This window comes from Miscanthus floridulus, chromosome 9 (genome assembly GCF_019320115.1).
Source record: "Miscanthus floridulus cultivar M001 chromosome 9, ASM1932011v1, whole genome shotgun sequence".
Classification (NCBI taxonomy): domain Eukaryota; kingdom Viridiplantae; phylum Streptophyta; class Magnoliopsida; order Poales; family Poaceae; genus Miscanthus; species Miscanthus floridulus.
In genome coordinates this window covers 139,499,325-139,518,821 of record NC_089588.1, presented here as the reverse complement: position 1 = coordinate 139,518,821, position 19,497 = coordinate 139,499,325, and positions in this window count along the sequence as shown.

The following is a 19,497-nucleotide window of genomic DNA, read 5'->3' as shown; positions in this document are numbered from 1 at the left end:
ACCAAATTTTAAAACATAAACCAAATCGAATTCCGATGTAGTTTCAAGTATACTTTTCAAATCCTTTTATTTTCAAATTTTCATTTCTTTTATTCCGAAGCCTTTTTTTAATTTTATTTGCGAAAGAAATTTAAGCCATTTTGAATTTTCAATCAAAACCACTCAACCAAATAAGTCAAATGCAATGGCATGTATGCTCAAACATGTTGCTACCTTATGATGAATTTTAATTTAATGAAAAATTTTATTTTCCTATATTTTATGAGCACAAAATTTAGAAATAAATCATTTTAAACCTATTTTCAAAAGAGGCAAATTTTAGGGTGTTACAGCCTCATGTGTGTGCCATAGAGACTATAGCCTTACTAGAATTGTGGTAGGTGGTTTACATCACAAGTAGAGCTAGAGCAAAATTATTTTTCACCATTTATTTGTCTAATCCCTTGCTCTAGTGTTTTTGTAGAAATTTTTTATAGGCTATTCACCCTCTCTCTAGCCATTTAGGACCTTTCCCTTATATGGTATAAGTTACCTTGGCAGGATCGCCTAGTGGGGGTTCCTATTGGGAGATACTCGCCTCGGTCACATAAGGACCGGTTCATTTGTCATCTCGCCTAGTGATATATTTCGTACAGCTACATGCCTATATGGGTAGGCTGGATCCCACACCCCGTTAGATAGAAGTATAAAATTCTACTAGGAGGCCAGAGTGACAACATAATATCAGGAGACGACATAGATGCTAAGTGATCTTCTGTGGTCTGGTTGGCATGGTTGCTAAGTGGCCCTCCACGTTAAGCCCCTTGATTTGGCCGTGTTCGAGCCCCTTATATTATTGATCGGATGATATGGTATTATCCGGGTTATTGAATTAGATGATGTGGTATCATCTAAAGTTTTATGTTTTCCAACCCCAGAGAAGCCGTGGTAGAATTATACGGACATCTAAGGTCGCGTACTTTCGGGTACGGGGTCCCGTTAGACCTATCACACCACTGGCCCTGGTGTCGGCTACGTCTATCATGTGCGGAAATTTGTATACCTCTGCAGAGCATATTGAATCTATTCGAATAGCCACATCCTTGGAATGGGCAAATGCTGGGATGAGGTCACAAATGATTAGATTTTCTTCTATGTGTAATGAAACTATGTTACCCTGGTAAGTTGGGATCAATTAAGCTGGTAAGTAATAACTTATAAACTTCAGGAACTGGCGAGAAGGATTGATACTCTCCCAGGGCCCAAACCCCCTTGATAAACATAAAACTCCACCTCCAACACATATAACACCACCATCACAAACTTCCACCACCATAAACCATCTCCACATACAGCCTCCACCATCCACCTAACCTCCACCCTAAGTTAGGGCTTGCTGAGTACTTTATGTACTTAGCCCACTCCACTCTTCCACCACCATAAACCATCTCCACATACAGCCTTCGCCATCCACCTAACCTCCACCCTAAGTTAGGGCTTGCTGAGTACTTTATGTACTCAACCCACTTCACTCTATGTTTTTAGGAGTAAAGCTACAGGAGTATACCCGAAGACGAAGCCGTACAACTATGCAAGAGAGCTACGCTAGGACTACCAGGATTACGCTATAGGAATGAGCTAAGGATAAGGTTTACATCCTCACTCCAAGTTGCCTGTAGGAATGGAGCCACGAAGACACAGGACCGTTGTCTTAGAACTCTGATATTTGCTACAAGGCCAGAGGCCCAAGTTATATAAACATGAACTATGTAACATGTTTTCCCCGATAGCATTAAAAGTGTGGCTTTTGATATCAATCTTGTTCAATTGTGCGTATCAGCTACTGATCCAGGGACTGATATACGATGCACAAAGGACCCTAAAGTAGGGGCCGACAGGTGGGCACTTGGAGAGACACTCCATGTAACAGTTTTTTCCCTCCTGTGAGCTTGTTGTCTGCATTATGAGCAACCAATAGTAGAAAGGCGTGTGGTCAGTATTTCCATGCACATGAGGTTTTGGCATTTTCAATTAGCTTCCACAGTTGCATCAAGTGGGCAGGTCAAGGCTTAAGGAAGTATAGGTTCACAATTTATTAAAGAGTATAATAATAAAGTTGCACTTCCTTAATCAATTTAATTTTTTGAGTTTCAGAGTTTATAAAATGTTTTTAGGTTGTATGATGTTGAGGAAGCCATACCAATAATGATACATAGAAGATTGCTATTCAACCAATGCTATAAATCTATCAGCATGGCTCAGAACCCGCCTTGTCTTCTGTAAGTGTAAGCTAAACAGCAAAAAGCATCATCACTAAAGCAAAATCAGGCCACCCATCTTCTATCAATTCACCGAAACTAAAGAGGTGCTAGCAGATTTTGCACTCGCTCACTATCGGAGACAGCTTCTTTGCCGAGTGCCTCAGGCACTCGGCAAAGGCCGATATACACTCGGCAAATCCTTTGCCCAGTGTTACACTCGGCAAAGGGCGCTCGGTAAACAGTTTATCGGCAAAGACATCTTTGCTGACTGCACTTTATCGGGCACTCGGCAAAGGCTTTGCCGAGTGCCAATCCAACAGTCGGCAAAGAAAAGTGGCCGTGACGGCGAGCGCCACCGTGACGGTGGCTTTGCCGAGTGCCAAGGTCAAGCACTCGGCAAAGGTCCTCGCTTTGCCGAGTGTCGTTGACTTAGACACTCGGCAAAGGTGGTCACTTTGTCGAGTGCCGCCGGAAAGACACTCGACAAAGTATGTAATGTTTGCCGAGTGCCTGACCCGTGGCACTTGGCAAATCTCTGTTGTTTGCCGAGTGCAACGACCTATGCACTCGGCAAAGCATGTTCCCAGATTGTCACTTTGCCGAGTGTCATGGCCATTGCACTCGGCAAAGTGACAGAAAACAACCTTTTTTATTTGTTTTTTACATCCCATCCAAACAAACAGAAGATATATAACAAACATCACCAACATCACATATATATCATCAACAACACATAAATATCACCAACACCACATATATATCACAAACATCACATATATATCACAAACGTCTCATGTCTCTCAATATATCACAAATAAGTTCACAAGTAATCCAAGTACTCTATCATCTTCAACCACAATTGCAAATAGAAATATCATTAACAACCACAAGTATCATCACTGATTTGGTGAAGGATTCGCTGAAGCATGAGGATCGTTCGATGCCGCCGATTGATTCTGCACAAAGGAGAAGAGATTGCATGTGTGAGACACGATAAATATATACCATACATGAATAAAACTTTCATACTCTACTAGGTTTGACCGTAAGCATGAACATACAAACTAAAACATTTATACTCACAGGAGTAGAATAGTGAGGAGGTGGAGATGGAGGTGGAGCGAATAGCGAAGGTGGCGGAGCTACACCCGTAGCAGTGCCAAGACTTTGCACGTACTGAAGAATCTCCACCATCCTCCGCTGCTCGGCCTCCTGCTCAGCCTCCACCCTCTCCATCTTTGCTTGCATCTACTCCCGTATCCTCCTCTCTTGTTCTAGCTGGGCCTACAATATATTCACCCCAATGTTATAATAATGCAAAGGAAAGGTATGAAAAAACCAATGAACGACGAATAAACCAGGAATAACCTCGAGTGCCTCCACCCGGTGGTGTGAAGTGTCCTGCCAAGGTCGTATGGCCGGGCTCCTGCTCGTGCTGCTTGCTCGAATCTGGGAGAGACTGGGAGTAGCGGCCGAGTCGATTGCGCCGTCGCCAATCCAGTACCGCCCATGCTTCTTGCCTCCTCCCACCCTCATGACGACTTCTCCATCAAGGTCCTCGGTGCTCGGATCGTACTCTGACCCATGGACCTCCCTTGCCATTGATGTGTACTCACTAAGGCGGTTGTGGACGGTCGCATTGTTGTACGCCTCGGGCCCGTCCTCCGGGTTGTAGTCGACGTTAGACGTCGCCTTGCCCTTGTGGGCCATAGCAAATGCCTTGAAGATGGAGCAAGGCTAGGCACCATGTGACGCCGACTGCGAGAAAAAATGCAAGATGATTAGAAATAATGCAGAATTGAGCGTTAGAATAAATAAATGAATTTGCGTACCCATGTTTCTGCATATCCGCTAAGGCTGCGGCTGCCTTGATGGTGTGCTACACCTGGCATCATCAAACGCCGCTCCCGGCACAAGTTGTGCGTCTCCTCCCACTCGCGTGAGCACCACCTGTCCCCCATCTGTTCCCACCTCTGGGGATGCACGCGCGCACCAATAAGGAATCATCTATAGGCCATCAAGTACATGACATATCAGAAGATGAAATTAAACCTACTTAATCTCAAAAGGAATCAGTATTAATGTTCTATATTTACCTGCAAGAAAACCAACGGCACAATGGCCGACATGCACATATATATGAATGGCATGATGGCCGACATGCACAAGATTATATCCAACCACATATATATAACAATGTCACAACCACTCATACGACTACCACCACTGCTACTCTACCACTACTACTACCGCAACTACTAGTAATACTACGACGACGACGACGGTAGGGCATACCTAGTGGGCACCATTTCAAACTCACATCTCCCTCCTCATGTGCAGAGTTGCCAAAGTCACATCTCATGTATTCTGTTTTAGTTCTACTTAGTCTAAAACATTTGGACTCAAGGGTCTGCCGCCACGACTCTAGTTTCCTATTTACTCCTGCCTGACTTTCATCAACTAGCACTACATCGTCTGCAAAAAGCATACACCAAGGGATATCCCATTGAATGTTCCTTGTCACCTCATCCATTACTAAGGCAAAGAGATACGGGATCAAGGCTGATCCTTGATGAAGTTCTATCTTAATCGGGAAGTAATCTGTGTTACCATGATTTGTTCGAACACTAGTCATGGCATTGTTGTACATGTCCTTGATGAGGGTGACATACTTTGTTGGGACTTTATGCTTGTCCAAGGCCCACAACATAACATTCCTTGGTATCTTGTCGTAAGCCTTCTCCAAGTCAATAGAAACCATGTGTATGTCCTTCTTCTGCTCCCTGAACCGCTCCATAACTTGTCTTATTAAGAAAATTGCTTCTATAGTTGATATTCCGGGCATGAAACCGAATTGGTTCGTAGATATCCACGTCGTTTCTCGCAGTCGATGCCCGATAACTCTCTCCCACAGCTTCATTGTGTGGCTCATCAACTTAATTCCCCTATAATTAGTGCAACTTTGGATGTCTCTCTTGTTCTTGTAGAATGGTACCAATATGCTTCTTCTCCACTCCTCAGGCATCTTGTTCGATCGATAGATATTGTTGAACATCTTCGTTAGCCATACTATAGCTAAATCCCCGAGACATCTCCACACCTTGATCAGAATACCATCAGGGCCCATCGCTTTACCCACTTACATCCTTTTCAAAACTTCTCTAACCTCCTGCTCTTGGATCCTACGCACAAAGCGCCTATTAGTGTCATCAAACGAGTCGTCCAACCGAACGGTGGAGTTCTCATTCTCCCCATTGGACAGCTTATCAAAATACTCTTGCCATCTATGTCTGATCTCATCCTCCTTCACCAAAAGCTGCTCCCTCTCATGCTTAATACACTTGACTTGGTTGAAGTCCCTCGTCTTTCTATCCTGAGCCCTAGCCATCCTATTGATGTCCTTCTCTCCTTCCTTCGTATTTAGACGTTGGTAAAGATCCTCGTAAGCCCGCCCCTTTGCCTCCTCCACCGCTCGTTTTGCAGTCTTCTTTATCACCTTGTACTTCTCTATGTTGTCTGCACACCGGTCCTGGTAAGCAGGCAAGAAATAGGAAAACAGGCCTCGGCATGGCCACTGCTGGACTCTCTCTCACTCTGTGTCTTGTTGGTGCCTTGGTGATGCACAAACAGAACTGCAGATGCAGACGAGGAGTGCAAATGCATTGCGATGCATGCATGCGTCAGATGGCCACGAAGCGGGCCGAGGCGTGGGGTAAAGCCGTAAAGGCCCCAGACCACGGCGCTAAATGGTCTGGCGTCATGCTCCTACAGCACGGCGCCAGAGCCTTTGGCACCCATATATTCCATGGGCCAGTCCATGAGTGGGAGTGCCACGGTGGAAAACAACGGTGCCATAGCTTTTGGCGCCGTGCTGTCTGACGTCGCGAGTGCTTGCTTGGCTTCTGTTCGTCTCGCTTGGGCCCTCTGTGTCTTTCCTCCTCCTAATTTTGGTATGGGACTGACTCGTGCACGTGACGGGCCTAAACAGGCCGAGATTGTTGTTACCTGAGGCCTAAGTAATTATGGGCCTAGCTGGACTGCGGATAGCGTTGCCGACCCAAGTCTTGATGGGCCTATACTATACGGACCTGCCTGCTTTTAGCCAGGGTTTGTGCAGGGGTAATTACAGCAAAATCCTATGTATATAATGAGTAAATAAATACAGTATCAAACCTAAATATCATTCCCTAACCTTTGTCTTTTTCATCATTCCCTCGCTTTCTTTATGTCTTTTCGGTGTCCACGTCAGCATACATATCTTTTGTTAGGGGTGTTCGGATCTAAGTCCCTATCATATCGAATGTTTGATACTAATTAGAAGTATTAAACATAGGCTAATTATAAAAATAATTGCATAAATAAAGGCTAATTCGCAAGGCGAATCTATTAAGCCTAATTAATTCATGATTTGCACATATTTACTATTGCGTCACATGAGCAAATCATGGACTAATAATTAGGCTTCATAGATTTATCTCGCGAATTAGCCTTCATTTATGCAATTGGTTTTGTAAAGCCACTATGTTTAATACTCATAATTAGTATCCAAACATCTGATCCCTGGATCCAAATGGGGCCTTAGTGTCCACATTAGCAGCTGAACAGTTTAATTTGTCATTGGTTTTGGACCTTGACTAAACCATTTAGAAATTTTAGGATATGAAACTATAAATTAAAATATTAGGGACCTAAATGATACACCATAGCAATTTTAGAGACTCTAGATGCATTTTGATTTATTCTTTTTAGCAAAATCATGTTATTTTTTAAAACAAATAGGAAGAGCTCTCTCTTTCAATTAAAAAGAAACAAAAGTTTATGTACAAGAAAGGTAGCCAATCCACACGATTTCCACAAAAAAGACACCTGGACAACCAACCCACCCACGCGCCGTGGCAAAACACAAAACTACCGAGAGTCATTGTTGCCGAGCATGGTTGCAAAAGCAGCAAGCAGCTCTGACTTCCTATGACACAGCCTAGACGAATTCATAGATCTGGTTATGAAGAATTGTAGCATACTTTTACAAGATAAAAACAAATATAGGTAGAGAAAAAAAAATTGAATGGTGTACCATGGGGAATTATGAGATCGGCATGTCAGAAGGGTTGTTGTCTATAATGGCGACACATTTCAGTTCTCAGGTATAATCTAACTTCATGTGTATGATTGACTCTTCTTGTTGTTCTTCAGTGATTGTTAAAATTTGGAATTTTTTATTGTCTTCTGATCAAATTCTGCATGACAGACTAGATGAGTTTGGTCAGAGTCCTACATTTATATGTTAGGCAAAACATGATCAATTTGTCATTTGTATTTCCTTTGTATGAGGCAAAGAACCCAGCTGAAAAATGGATTCCGAAAATGAAAGTTGAATCCGTGTCTTAATTCATTGTGTCATACTCTGGAAATTGGATAATCTCAAAATATATAAACAAATTATGCATGGTCATTTCTGTTCTCTCGAAAGTTGATTTAGTGTTAGGTGTTTTATTATACTGATGATGATTGTTTTTTTCCTTGTCTTTTTCCTCACCATGTTCTTGAATTTGTGCACCTATAAATGGCTTGGATCAATTTGTTTGTTTGATGCTATGACAAGTTACTACATTGTGGTTCTTAATTACTACATGGTGGTTCTTAATTACTACATGGCATTCTTTTCAGTTGTTTCAGGCCACATGTGCAACGCATACATACACAATTCATTAGTACAGAGTCATTCTAAAAAAAATATGGCGCTGCCCAATATTTCTGTGAAGCAGTTTACAAAGGTAGATTTATATGTGAGAAAGTCACTGTAAGCATCTGATATTTGCTTGACCAAAGAGCCAAGCGAAGTGTGAGCATTCCTGCAGGAACAGCCTCAGTGCCGGTGGACCATAATGGTGGAACGATGTGCCCGTCGTTTGCAAAGTCTGAGGCTTTGTGAATTTCTTCGTTGGGCTTTTGTTGTTGTAAATATAGGTTGTAGTTTTAGAGGTGTGAGTATGTTGGAGTTGGTGTGTGCGTGTTTAGGCATCTGTTAAGGCACTATAGTTTGTACTTAGAACTTCTATTATTTTTGGTTTGGATTATGGAGGAAAGGAAAATAAGAATATGGTAAATTCTGATGACGTGGGGTTGCATCTTTTGATGGTTACTTGCTCTACCGGAATGCCCAGCTTTGCCGTGTGTCCACGGCTCACGACAAAGCACAAAAACACTTGGCAAAGTCTTTGCCGAGTGTTACACTCAGCAAACGGCACTCTGCGTACACAGTGCCGGCAAAGGTTTCATTGCCGAGTGTTTTCTATCGTGAACTCGGCAAAGACTTTGCCGAGTGCTAAAACCGACACTCGGCAAATTTTTTTTTGAAAAATATATAAAAAAAGCCGCCCACCCCGCACGCGACTCCGCCGCGCCGCTGCAACCACACTGTCCGCTGCCACCAGGACGCCACCATGCCGCTGCCACCACCACGCCCGCCACCACCACGCCCACCACCACCACGTCGCTGCCACCACGTCGTCACCACCCCTACGCCGCCGCCACCACCACGCCCGCCACCACCACGTCCGCCACCACCACGCCGCTGCCACCACCCCGCCGCCATCACCACGCCGCTGCAACCACCACGCCCGCCGCCGCCACCACGCCCACCACCACCATGTCCGCCCTCTCCCACCGGATCCGGCCTCCGGCGCGCGCGAGAGAGAGAGAGAGCTGCACCGCCCGCCGAAGAGAGCCGCACTGCCCACCGTTGGGAGAAGTGAGGGAGAGAAGAGCTGCAGGGCTCTCGCCATCGAGAGAAGTGAGGGAGAGAAGAGAGAGATGCGCGAGTTGTGGCGCCGAGAGGGAGGGTGGAGAGGGAGAGGGAGGGAGGGGAGGGGGCGGCGCCGGGAGAGCGAGGGGAGGGGGCGGCGGCAGGAGAGGGCGGCGCCGCCGAGAGAGGGAGGGGATGGTGGGAGGGAGGGGGGGGAGCTTTTTATACTGTGCCAAGTTTGCCGAGTGTCGGATCGAGGACACTCGGCAAAGAAAAGCTTTGCCGAGTGTTAGATCACGACACTTGGTAAACTTATCTTTGTCGAGTGGGCACTCGACAAATATATTAGTTATTTTTCATTTCCTTGTTTTCCATAACGTGTTTTTCCTTTTTTGTTCCATGTACGTTGAAAATACCTTGTCAAATTGACTCAACAATATATATATGATTTTTCTGCGAATATGATTCCATTATTTTATGCAGTTAAAGCTCAAATTTAATTTATATCAATTATAATTCTATAATTGCACTTAATAAATTAAAATTATCAAACGGATCAAAAAAATTACCAAAATTTCACATGAAACGGTCTATGTTCTCTATTGCCTATACAAAAAGTTTTGAAGTCAAACCCCAATTTAACCGTCACTTTGACTCTAAATCTTACCGATTCCTTCTTAACGTTGCGATTCTTCTTCTGAGATGCTTTGGTTTGCAAACATCATATGTGACAAATTATGCAAAACCTTCTCAATTTTTTACCACATCCTCCACGTATGATATCATCACATCATGATAAATCTCATGATTTTCAGACTTCATTTGCTTTTTTTAGAATTTAAAAACCATTCGGCCACACGTTCATGGTCGTGTTTCCTGAACAAGATATTTGAAATTTCTTTTTATTTCCCGGGTAAGACCTCACACTGGACTCAATAACATGAATATCATTTTTCTACTCATTTTATTCTATTATTTGAATCACTTACAGTTTAAATTTGACTTATACCAAAAAATTCCTAGAAATGCAATAAATTAATTAAATATAGCAAACAGATCCACAAATATACCAAATTTTAACATGGAATACCACATGTTGTATGTTGAGAGTAGAAAAAGTTTTAAGGTCAGAAAAGAAAAAAAATGAAATTATTTGCTGAGTGCCAAATAGTTACACTCGGCAAATATATTTCTTTGCCGAGTGCCAGATAATTACACTCGGCAAACATATTTATTTGCCGAGTGCCAGATAATTACACTCGACAAACATATTTCTTTACCGAGTGCCTAGTTTTGCCGAGCGTTTTTTTTTCTAGTTTGCCGAGTGTTTTTTGCATCTTTTGCCGAATGCAGTTATTTTGCCGAGTGCCCTAGGAAATGCACTCGGCAAACATAAAAACACTCGGCAAAGAGCCGGTTTTAGGTAGTGTTGGCAGTTAGTGTAGTTCATTTGGTGTTATAAGGTTACTTTTGTAAAATAACTCAAATGGAATTTATGCATCCAGTACCTTTAGAATTGGCTCAGTCAAGGAGAAATATATTGGAGTACTCTGACTATGTATTTAATGGTATCTTGACACAGTTGAAATGTTGTGCTAGTGCGTATTAAAGAAATCAGGTTGTTTGAATACTAATATACTCAGATATCAATCCATCACTTGTAAAGCACCGGCTGGTGTTGTTCATAAAAAATATTTATTTTAATATATGTATATAATCATAATCATATTATAGTTCATAGTGGATTTTGATGAGTAACGACAAGAACACGAGGCTTTGCCTGAATTGGGCAATGCGGACGTTATGCTACATTAATATCATAAAAATAAAATTCTCCATATCAAATACAAGTGGGCCGAATATGCGCGGACGGCCACGGGCTACAGCCATGCCACACTACTGGATTCAGGTTCTTTGCCGAGTGCCTGAGGCACTCGGCAAAGACTATATTGCACTCGGCAAAGCCTTTGCCGAGTGCGGCACTCGGCAAAGCACACACGGCAAAAAATTGATCGGCAAAACACTCTTTGCCGAGTGTCTTTTATCGGGCACTCGGCAAAGGCTTTGTCGAGTGCCCCAAGGGCACTCGGCGAAGAAAAGCGACCGTCACGGCGCCGGTCCCGTTGACGGTCACTTTGCCGAATGTCAACCCTGCAGGCACTCGGCAAAGATTTTTTTAATTTTTTTTTAAATTTCTTTGCCGAGTGCCAACCCGTGAGGCGCTCGGCAAAGATTTTTTTTAAAAAAAATTCTTTGCCGAGCGCCAAACCGTGAGGCACTCGGCAAAGAGCTTTTATTGTTTTTTTGAAAATTTTCTTTGCCGAGTGCCAACCTGCCAGGCACTCGGCAAAGAGTTTTTACTTTTTTTTAAAAAAATTCTTTGCCGAGCGCCAACCCGGAAGGCACTCGGCAAAGAGCTTTTATTTTTTTTTTGAAAATTTTCTTTGCCGAGTGCCAACCGCCAGGCACTCGGCAAAGATTTTTTATTTTTTTTAAAAAAATTCTTTGCCGAGCGCCAACACGGAAGGCACTCGGCAAAGAGCTTTTATTTTTTTTGAAAATTTTCTTTGCCGAGTGCCAACACGCCAGGCACTCGGCAAAGTTTAATTTTTTTTTAATTTCTTTGCCGAGTGTTATAGTCACAGCACTCGGCAAAGCTGGAAAATCTGTTTTCTGATCGCCCATTTTGCCAGCTTTGCCGAGTGTTGTGACCATTGCGCTCGGCAAAGGGGTCCTTTGCCGAGTGCAACACTCGGCAAAGTGACCAAACACGGCAAATTTTATTTTTTTTACATTCCATCATGACAAATACATTCGTACAAACATCCATCACATATATATCTCATCCATCGCATATATATCTCATCCATCACATATATATCTCATCCATCCACACATCCATCCGCCCATATCACATCCATCACAATATATGATAATAAGTGCTCAAGTCCATCCAAATAAGTCCACAAGTCCATCAAAGTCCACAAGTGCATCACAAGTATATCACAAGTCCATCACCAAGTGAACAACAAATGTAAAAAATACAACATGCACTCATCTCGGGCACTGCGACTGTGGTGAAGGCCCAGATGCATCATTCGTAGGTGCATGAGGTGGATTATTCGAACTACCGTCAGATGGAGACTGCACAAAGGAGAAAAGATTGCATGTGAGACAAGATTATTTTGATAGCTAATCTAGGACGATAGAGGCCATACAAGCAAAGCACAAGCGAAAGTAAAAAACTTTGATACTCACAGGAGTAGCTGCAGCTGCAGGACGCGGAGGCGGAGGTGGAACCAATAGCCCAGGTGGCAGAGACAAGCCCATACGTTGCCAAGCCCTTGTAGGAAATCCGTAATGTCCATCAGCCTCTGCGCCTAGGCCTACCGCTCGGCCCGCTCGGCCTCTAGCTGGGCCCCCAGCTCCTGACGTTCCTTCATTTCTTGTTCCAGCCGGACCTGCAATATTTCACTCCAATGTTTCAGTAATGTAAAGCTAATTAAGGTGTGTAAAGATCAATGTATGATGAGTAAAACAGGAATAACCTCGAGTGCGTCGACCTGGTGCTGTGCAGCGGTCGGCCATGTGCGAATGGCCAGACACTCGCTCATGCTACGTGCTCGGATCTGAGAGAGAGAGGGAGTAGAGGTCGTGTCAATGACGCCGTCGCCAAGCTAGAACCGCCCATGCTTCTTGCCTTGCCCCGCCCTCATGAAGGCCTCTCCATCGAAGTCCTGGGTGCTTGGATCATTGTCTGCCCCATGGAGCGACCTCGCCACCTCAGTGTACTCACTAATGCGGGAGTGGACGCTCGGGTTCGTGTATGCCTCGGGCGGGTCCTCCAGGTTGAAGGAGACGTCGGACGTCGCCTTGCCCTTGTGGGCCATACACCATGCCTGGAAGTCTAAGCAAGCCTGGCCACTATGTGACGTCGACTACGAGAAAGACAGCACGATGATTAGAAATCAGACAGAACTGAGCATGACAATAGATAAATCAATTCGCGTACCCATGCTTGTTTGTATCCGGCGAGGTTGCGGCTGCCTTGATGGTGTGCTGGACCTTGCATCAGCAAACGACGGTCCCGGGCATCCCTGTGCATCTTGAGGTACTCCTCCATGAACCACCTATCCACCATCATCGCCCAGCACTCGGGATAAGCTTGGCACCACCAGGGAATCACCTACACGTCATCAAGTATTGGACATATAAGAAGATCAAATTAAACCAACTTAATCTCAAAACGAATCAATATTGATGTTCTTCATTTACCTCAAGGTACTGCTCCCGGGTCAGCTGCATCTCTCTTGCGTCTTTCTTGGTTTTCCTCTCTCCAAGCTTCGACCCATAGTAGGTTACGATGGCCTAGATGCGCGCCTCGTGATGCATGTCGGTGACGAGTTTTTTATAGGCTTTGGTAGTCGCCTGCTCCGCCCTGCCCTCAAATCCCTCCTCGCATCTGTAATAAGTCTGCATACAAAAGCGATGTATCCATTCATTATTTCAAGAAAAGTCCAATGAATGCGACATATTGAGCAATGTTGTGCAAGGGAGACTTACCCAAAACTCTGCCTTCACCCGCGCCGCCTTGTTGGGGTACTCCGCATCGGAGGCGACGACGTAGTGGTCAAATGAGTAGGCCGGCTCCATCTTTGATGCGTACGTGACAATGCCGGGGAAGTGCTGCCTACACAGAAGACCCAGGATGCCGTTGACTAGCCGTGCACTACCACCCGACATGCCCGAGATATGAGTCCACATATGCTGCTCACCATATCCCGCAAAACCACCTTCTTCATTGGGCACGAGAGCACCTATCTGAGCATGAACCTCGGCACCATTCATCATCCGTGGTGCAGGGTTTGTCACTTTGACACCTTTCGTAAAGTTCTTGATGTCTTATCTGAATGGATGGTCAAGAGGTAGGAATTGATGATGTCTGTCAAACGACGAATACTTGCCACCCTTCTGCAACCAAATAAACCTCACACCTTCATTGCATATTGGGCATGGGAACTTCCCGTGAACACACCAGGCGCAGAATATCCCATACGCCAGGAAGTCATGCAGGGAGTAGTGGTACCAAACGTGCATTTTGAAGGTTGTCTTTGTAGCTTGATTGTATGTCCATACCCCTTCGTCCCAAGCACGGACCAATTCATCAAACACGGGCTCCATGAACACACCCATATTACTCCCTAGGTGTCCAGGAATTATCAACGACAAGAATACGTTATGTCATTGAAAGGAGACACCGGGGGGAGATTAAGGGGGATAACAAAGACGGGCCAACACGTGTATGGGGCAGCCATCATTCCATAAGGATTGAACCCATCTGTTGCCAACGTGACACGTACATTATGAGCCTCATCTGCTTTGTCACGATGTTTGTCATTAAAGCAGATCCAAGCTTCACCATCGGATGGATGTACCATCTTGTCAGGATTGTACCGTTTGCCATTTTTGTGCCATGTCATCTATTTCGTGGATTCCTCGGTCATGTATAGCCGTTGGATCCTCGGTAGGAACGGAAGGTACCGTAGGATTTTCATGGGGATCGTAAGTTGCCTCTTCTGGCCATCATCAGAGTCTACCTCCAGGTACCTGGAGGATTTACACTTTGGACAGAACTTTGCATGCTCGTGTTCTTTCCTAAATAGGACGCACCCTTTCGGACAAGCATGTATCTGCTCATACGGCATCTTAAGTGCTTGAAGGAGTTTCTGTGACTCGTACATGCTCTTTGGCAGAATGTGGCCCTCCAGAAGCAGGGTGCCAATCACAGCCAACATCTTATCGAAGCCAGGTCGACTCAAGTTTAACTCGAACTTCAACCCCATTAAGCGTCCAATGGCATCCAGTTGAGACACCATTGACCGATCGTGAAGGGGTTTCTGTGCCGAGTCCATCATATCGTAGAACGCCTATGCGGCTGCCTCCATCTCCTCCTTCTCACATCCCTCATCAAACTGTCCTTGGTGAAAGTCATCTAACATGTTTGCTACCCCGGCATCAGCATCAAAAGCCTCCACCCGTGGTGTCACCACCTCCTCTGTCATACAATGGGCTTCACCATGGTGGACCCACCGAGTGTAGTCTGGCGTAAATCCATTCTTCACAAGATGTTTACCCATTTCCACCTTATTTACCCTTCTCCTGTTTCCACATTTGCTGCAGGGACACAAAACTAGGCAATGTCCTTTAGTAGCGTTGCCAAATGCACTGTTCAAGAAAGCATCGGTCTTATTCATCCATTCCATGGTGTAATCACTCTGACTTCTCTAGCCCGTGTACATCCACTGACAGTCACCATCCTCTAACATATGTATCGGCGAGTAATGTAACCATCAATTGCATCTACATGGTGTTCCTACTGTCTAATAGGTGAGGACATGTCCTAATCCCACCCACAGATGCGTAGATGAGGTTAGTTTCCATGCTCTACTCCTATCCGAGACAGAATTTCGGCAGCACCTCCCCGCTGTTCTCCAGATACACGTCCTGCCAAAGAAGAGTGTGTATCCGGAGAACAACAGGGAGGTGATGCCGAAACTCTGTCTCGGACCAGAGCAGAACATGGGAACTAACCCATCTACGTATCCGCGGGCTGTCCAAAAAGCGTGGACAATCCAAAATAGATACGGTCATAGATATGCAAAGATCTGCATACCTCCAACCGTATCTCTTTCGAACGGGAGACGCCTAACTAGGTTATGCGATCTACGACAATGATATGAAAAGAGGGGTTATACCTAGGGTGGCGGTGGAGTCAGGCTAGCGAGGCCGTGGTGGGTCGGTGCAGTGGTGAGACGACGCGGTGTAGGCAGACCGGCACGGTGGCGAGAACTCTTACTCAACTCCGACGGGCTCTTCTCTACAAAAAATGGAACAAAATACTGTCATTTACAAAAAAATTCGGCAGAACCTCCCCTGCACGGTGTGGTTTCCAAAACCTACAAAAAACAACGGCACGATGGCCGACAAGCACATATGGCTCAACAGAAGCCATGTAGTTTGGATATCAATCCATGCAGAAGAATATATCCAAGTAGTACCACTACTTGTACTACTACTTTCACTATTGCTACTACTACTACCATTGGTTCTTCTACTACTACCACTATTGCTACAACTACTACCATTAGTTGTACTACTACTACTACCACTACTTCTACTACTACTACCACTAATTCTACTACTAATACTACCACTAGTTGTACTAATACTACCACTAGTACAACTAATACTACTACAACTACCACTGCCTCGACAATAATAAGTGAGAAGGCATACCTGACGGGCGACGGGGCAGGGGCGGGCGGCGTCGGGATCGGGCGGAGTCGGGGACGGGGTCGGGCACGGACGGCGTCGGGGCGGGCGGTCCATGGGGCATGGCCGGGGGTAGGGCGCGGCCAGAAAAAAGGGCGCGGCCGGGGCGCAGGGCCGGCCGGGGTCAGGGCGACGCGGCCGGGGGAAGGGCCAGCCGGGGGCACAGCGCGGCCGGGCGCGCGGGCAGTGGGCGGCGTGGCTGGGGGAAGGGCCGGTCGGGGGCACGCGGGCAGCGGGTGGCGCGGCCGAGGGAAGGGCCGGCCGGGGGCAGGGCCAGCCGAGGGCAAGGCGCGCGGGCGGCCGGGCGCGTGGGCAGCGAGGGCACGACGGCGCGGGCGCGCGGGCGGGGGCGGGCACGGACGAGCGGGCCGGTGTGGGCGTGGCGCGCGGCGTGGAGGCGGGGGCGGGCACGCGTGGGCACGGGGCTGGCTGGCTGTGACTGCCCGGCCGGCCAAAAACCACTAAGTCCCCGCGCCCGCGGCTTTGCCGAGTGCCAGATCAGGGAGGCACTCGGCAAAGATTTGTTTTTTTTAATTTGTTTGCCAAGTGCCCCAGATCTGGCACTCGGCAAAGATTTAATTTTTTTTTAAAATTCTTTGCCGAGCGTCTCAGATCTAGTGCTCGGCAAAGAAAATTTTGTTATTTTTAAAATACTTTGTCGAGTGCCCCTGGGACGACACTCGGCAAAGATTTAATTTTTTTTATTATTTCTTTGCCGAGTGCTCCTGTGGATGCACTCGGCAAAGTAGAAATTTAAAAAAAAAATTAAAACATTCTTTGCCGAGTGCCTGATGGCTGGCACTCGGCAAAGACACCCTTTACCGAGTGCGATGCCCCGGCACTCGGCAAAGTTTTTTTTGTTTTTTTGTTATTGGCCTCCAATTTTTTTGTGCAGCCCTTTTAAAGCACCAAAAACTCCTAGTTACAATTTGAGGATTTTTGTGACTTTTTGTTATATTTAGTTACTTTATTTCGTTTACTTGAATTTTTTCGGAAATTAGAAATTTGAACTGCACGTGGTACGAATAATGGAGTTTAATGATTTGAAAATTGATAGTCATGTTAGTGAGTGTTGTGAGAGGCCGTATCCAGGAATGGACCCAAAATTTCGGACATCTTGTTCACGAAACATGTCCGCGAAATTACGTGTGAAGTATTTTTAAATTCTATAAAAAGCAAACGAAGTCCGAAAATCATGAAACTTGTTGAGATGTCGTGATATCATATGTGGAGGCTATGATAAAAATTTTAGAAGATTTCGTGCACGTTGTCACGTACGATGCTTACAAACCAGGACATCTCTACATGTGATATCATGTAGAGATGTCCTGGTTTGTAAGCATCGTACATGACAACGTGCACCAAATCTTCTGAAATTTTTATCATAGCCTCCACATATGATATCACGACATCTCAACAAGTTTCATGATTTTCGGACTTTGTTTGCTTTTTATAGAATTTAAAAACACTTCCCACGCAATTTCGCGGACATGTTTCGGGAACAAGATGTCCGAAATTTTGAGTCCGTTCCTGGATACGGCCTCTCACAACACTCACTAACATGAGTATCAATTTTTGAATCATTAAACTCCATTATTCGTACCACGTGCAGTTCAAATTTCTAATTTCCAGAAAAATTCAAGTAAAAGAAATAAAGTAACTAAATATAACAAAAAGCCACAAAAAATCCTCAAATTGTAACTAGGAGTTTTTGGTGCTTTAAAAGGGCTGCACAAAAAAATTGGAGGCCAAAAACAAAAAAACAAAAAAAACTTTGCCGAGTGCCGGGGCATAGCACTCGGCAAAGGGTGTCTTTGCCGAGTGCCACCCATCAGGCACTCGGCAAAGAATGTTTAATTTTTTTTAAAATTTCCTCTTTGTCGAGTGCATCCATAGGAGCACTCGGCAAAGAAATAATAAAAAAAATTAAATCTTTGCCGAGTGCCGTCCCAGGGGCACTCGGCAAAGTATTTTAAAAATAAAAAAAATTTCTTTGCCGAGCGCCAGATCTGAGACGCTCGGCAAAGAATTTAAAAAAAATTAAAATCTTTGCCGAGTGCCAGATCTAGGGCACTCGGCAAAGAAATTTTAAAAAAAACAAATCTTTGCCGAGTGCCTCCCTGATCCGGCGCTCGGCAAAGAAGGCCGTGACCGGACACCGTTTTCACGGGCAACCTATGCCGAGTGTTTAGATTTTGCCGAGAGTCTGGCGCTCGGCAAAGAAGTCCTTTGCCGAGTGCCCGTGTTTACCGAGTGCAGCACTCGGCAAAGAAGGTCTTTGCCGAGTGCCCGATTTTTGACGCTCGGCAAAGAATTTTGCACTCGGCAAAGTCTCTGTTTCTAGTAGTGCCAGCAGCGAAACTGAAGACACGAGAACTTCTCTACTTCTAAAAAGCATCGAAGGCTAGGAGTCCAGGCTAAAAAAAAGTTAAATGCACGAGAGACCCTTAAACTTGTAACGGGGTGTCACTTAGCTCCATGAACTTGGAAAATGCATTTCTGGATACCTAAACTTGCTAAATGATACACCGCAGATCCATACTTGCCACGCGGATATTTTATGTGACATGGCAATGCCACATGGCCGAAAATATGCAATGAACACCCTAAAATCTAAGGAGCTGGACGGTGTGCATGTGTTGGACAAAGCAGGGCGGCGAGGAAGCAGGTGAAGCAAGCAGCGCTTCATCCCGCCTTGGCCATGGCCACACGCACGAGCTGCTGCCCGCCCTGCCTCGCCTCGTCCCAAGACTGTGCGCTGTCATCACCCCGCACAAGTGGGCGGCCTCGCTGTGCCCTAGAGCCAGCCCGAGTCCCATCTCTGCCTCAGTCGAGCTTGCCATGGCCGACTATTTAAGCAGAGCACGCACGCGCCGCGGCCACCTTTGTGCCCTTTCAAAATTCGTCCACACCGGTGCCTCCCATTCCAATCCCTCGCAGCCATGAGTGCATTCGGTTGTTAGCTAGCCCCTGGACGAGACCTCGTTGCAAACCATCTTCAATAAGTGACGAATTTTGGAATCTTGTGGAATCGGCCGCCATGGTCGCCCGGAGCTGAAGCTTTGCTGTGGCGCCAATTCTTTCCCTCTCTGTTCTATCCAAGACGTGTTTTACCATCGCCTTAACGCCCCCTACATGACCTTTGCACAGTTTGGCCGGTCTCCTTGCCGTCTTGTGGTC